The 3,909-nt window shown below is 39.4% G+C and overlaps 1 protein-coding gene across 1 annotated transcript in view; it reads right to left on the minus strand.

The window, feature by feature from the left end:
* LOC118336964 (leukocyte tyrosine kinase receptor-like) overlaps positions 1-3,909 on the minus strand; it is a 186,595-nt gene that overhangs the window by 164,965 nt on the left and 17,721 nt on the right.

Consider the following 3,909-nt stretch of genomic DNA (forward strand, 5'->3'; position numbering starts at 1 on the left):
TCACAAATCATAATATGTATATGTACATCAGTGAGGTCAGTAGTGTAGTGAGGGTGTGTGTGGACATGGGTGAAGTGTGTGTGGAAAAAGGTAATATATCCAATACCAAAGACTATCAGAAAACCAAAGACCACAACAAACCAGGAACCTGCTGACTGGAAGGAGAGGGAGAGAATGAGCACAAATCAGCCATTTATAAAAAGAGCAGCAATCAGGACACACCAGGTGTAGCCCATCAATGGCCAACCCTATGCCACTGTCTCCTGTGAAGAGGGAAAGACCCAGACCAACCAGTGGGGGAGGGGTCATCACAATGGCGACAGCCAAAGACACCACACTTTGTCCATTTTTATTATATAATCTATGATGGCACATTGAAGTGGTTACATTATTTAATTTATTCACTTTTCGCATATCATTCTACAACAAATCCAGCCCAGTCTGGGAATTAAATTATGAATGGACAGAACATTTCCAGTGCCAAAATTCAGTGCTTTTGTTTGTAATTATGTATCTTTCAGACACATGTTCATTCCAGATACGTGGTTCCTTAAAGGTCTGACAGTTGGTGAAGCTACTGTTGTAAATGCAAAAAAAGATATCAATGCTGCCAGCGTCTGCCTAAACTCCAAACATTGAAACCACTGTAGGGTTAAGAGCATTAGCTTCTGTAAGCCGGAGCTCCCTCTACATTTTGCACTTTTATTCAGAATCCTGTAATGCTCAGCCCAGCTAAGAAAATCCAGATGACTCCCTGAGTAGGCAGATGACAGACAGCCTTGGGGCCACTCTATTACAAACAAACAAATCAACAGCTCCAGCAAACAGAGTCCTACTGGATATCTCCTCCTGCCAGTCAGCTCCAAGCTCCAACTCATGCTTCTCTATTCTGTGTGTGAGAGCGAGAAATCAATGTGTAATCATATTCACACTGTCTTTGGCAGGAGACATTGGGGGCAGACATGGAATTGAGATGACCCGCTCTGCGCAGGAAGGGTGCAGAAGAAGCCAAATACATTCAAATAATTTTCTGTCTTTGTTTCGCCTCTTCCACAGTGTCCTGATTCATCTCTCTAGATTGTACTTGACAGAGGTGACTCATTTTCAATCAACTTGATTAGTGTCACAGAAGAAGCATTTGGCGCTGAGATGGTTTTTGCATGCTTTGATTGAATAGATGTATATTGCTGGAGCTTTACCTCCCTCCACAGTTGCTGCTGCGTGTCACCACCTGTTAGTCAGCCACTGTGGAAAAACACTTCACTGTGCCCTCTTACAACAGAAAGAGCTAATGTGTCAAACCAATCCAATATTACTGCTATGATTTTTCTTGATCTAAATGTCAAGCATTGTCTTTTATGCTAATTGTCTTGCCAAGGGCACCGTTGCCTCATACTGTTCTCATTACTTACTTTACCCAGAGTGCTAATGTGGCTAACCACCCCCACATATCAGCCTTAGGGGAGGAGCAGGCTGCACAGTGTGCTGAAGTCACATGCCAGTGATGGCCAGGCACATCATGATAATGTCTGACAATGTGTGCATTAAAGACACATTTCATTTCACACATTCATCACAACAATTAGTCACAGCCAAATCACAGTGGGATCTACATGATATGGACTAATTCAATATTGTAGACAGCCAGAGTGGGAATGCAACCTTAGTTCCAGCAGTGGCATTGCCATATTCTTTACCATATATATGCAGCATAGAGTTATCAATAGAGACTGTAAGATAGCACTGATAAGCCTCTTGTTTATGGTAGCTGGACTTGTGCTTGATCTATGTAACCTCAATGATTGATCAGCTTGCATCTGCACAACTTGACGCTAACTACCTGCATCTCTGGATAAAAGAAACACTGTTTACAAGCTCTACAGTTGAACATCTTCAGCGGATGAGTTACAGTAGAAAACAGCCTTAGCAATTCCACAGATCACAGCCATTAAGTATTCATCCCTTATTTCCATTCCTTTTAAATTGCAAGCGCCAGTGAAATGTGTGGAGACAGCAGCTCGCCCAGCTCAATTATTCAAAACACGCCAACTGTATTGTGGCTAACTGAGGGCTTGAACATGATTATGCACATATATTTCCTTTGTACTCTGCGTTGCCTACCTTCAATCATGATCAGCTTCCTTTTCTTTTTTTTCTACATATACATTAATGACTTTTACTATTTCTGTTACAGGGTCAGAGAGAAGGCTGCAAAGACCTAAGGTCCCTTTATTACATTGCTCCTTAGAAAATCTCTTTTAATATGTTTGCATATAATATACCCTTTTAATTGAAGCTTTCTGATCTTGGGGATTTAGCATCCTTAAGATTTACTCAGTAAAAGTCATTTGAGGTGAGCAAAGATACACTGTCTTTTAACCTCAAGTAATCCAGCTTGCTGGAATGGGAGAACATTTTATGTCCTTATCATATTAAAGAGTTAATAAATGCTGATTAATAGAATGTGTGGAAATCTAACAAGACATTAAAGGTTATTTTGAAGACAAGTCTAAACAATTATGTGAAGATGTTTGTACAACAATCAAAGGCTAAACCTGGTAAGGTAAAAGGCATTTCCTAATAAAAACTAGCTTTCCTCTCTGTGTCAACATTTCTACAATCAACTACAGCATCTATAGAAATATTGCACACCTTGCATGCACAGAGAAATATATGCTGAATTTATTTAGCATACTTGGAAAACATCTTCTGTTACACACTGGACCTTGAACTGATAATGAAGAAATCAAAGGACCCTCTGTTACTGTTTGTGCAGCTGGGCGATGAACTGCTGCTATTTTTATCTTTGTATAATAAATAAAATTAATGAAATCAAATTATGTCTTAGCCATTGAGTTGAGCCAATATATACATGCGCACACGCACACGCACACACACACACACACACACACACACTTCATTTACAACTTAAACTAGATATAGGACTGGCATCAATCATTTCTCCAGTCCACTCACACTAACTCCTTTCTCTTAGCAGTCAATATATTTCACTTTTCCAATTTCATCCAGCACTCCACCCATCTGGTCTCAGACTTGTGCCTCATGATAGGGGAAAAAAAAAACATTTAAGGAAATAAATAGACCCCTCTGTCTCCCTCCATTTCACAATCACCTCAGGAGATAAGATGACAGAAACTGTTTTCTCATCTTCAAAGGTATGAAAATGAATGATGCTGGAGGATATGGAAGATTTAAAGGCAGGGGCCCACAAGATGCTTCCAACTACTGGCTCAGTAAACTATATTCAGCTCTTTACCTGAGAAAACTTTATGAAAAGTAATATCTCAATAGCAAACATGTTATACTAGTTCATTTTTTGGTATGCAAATGTAAGGTAAGTTTCTGCACTTACATAGTTAAGTATGCAGCTTAAAAGGTATAGTGTTTAATATTTATGAGGATCTATTGGTAGAAATGGAATATAAGATTTAGAGGTATGTTTTTATTAGTGTATAATCACTATTATAAGACTTGTTTTGTTTTTGGTACCTTAGAATGAGCCATTTTTTTTTTACAGAGGGAGCGGGTCCACTTCTACAGAGGCCACAATGTTCAACCACTATGTTTCTACAGTAGTCCAGAATGGGAAAATCAAACACTGGCTCTAGATCAGTTATTCGGTGTTATTCGCTAGTTTCACGGACACAGTAGTGTCTCCTACACACATTACAGTCCGTACTTATTCCTAGGTTGTCAAATACAGACGCAGCGGTGTTCACTTAGGTGCAATCTGCAACTTTACTGCTAAATGGCACTAAATCCTACACAGTAGTCCTTTATAACAGAGTGGTATGCCATAATGCACAACACCAAAGAAGCTTGGCACGACAAAACTGACGATGACTTTTAAAAAAGGTTTTTAATAGGATGCTCGATATTGGCTTTTCT

Source organism: Morone saxatilis, unplaced genomic scaffold (assembly GCF_004916995.1).
Source record: "Morone saxatilis isolate NCDOM2014 unplaced genomic scaffold, NCSU_SB_2.0 Contig3, whole genome shotgun sequence".
Lineage (NCBI taxonomy): Eukaryota > Metazoa > Chordata > Actinopteri > Moronidae > Morone > Morone saxatilis.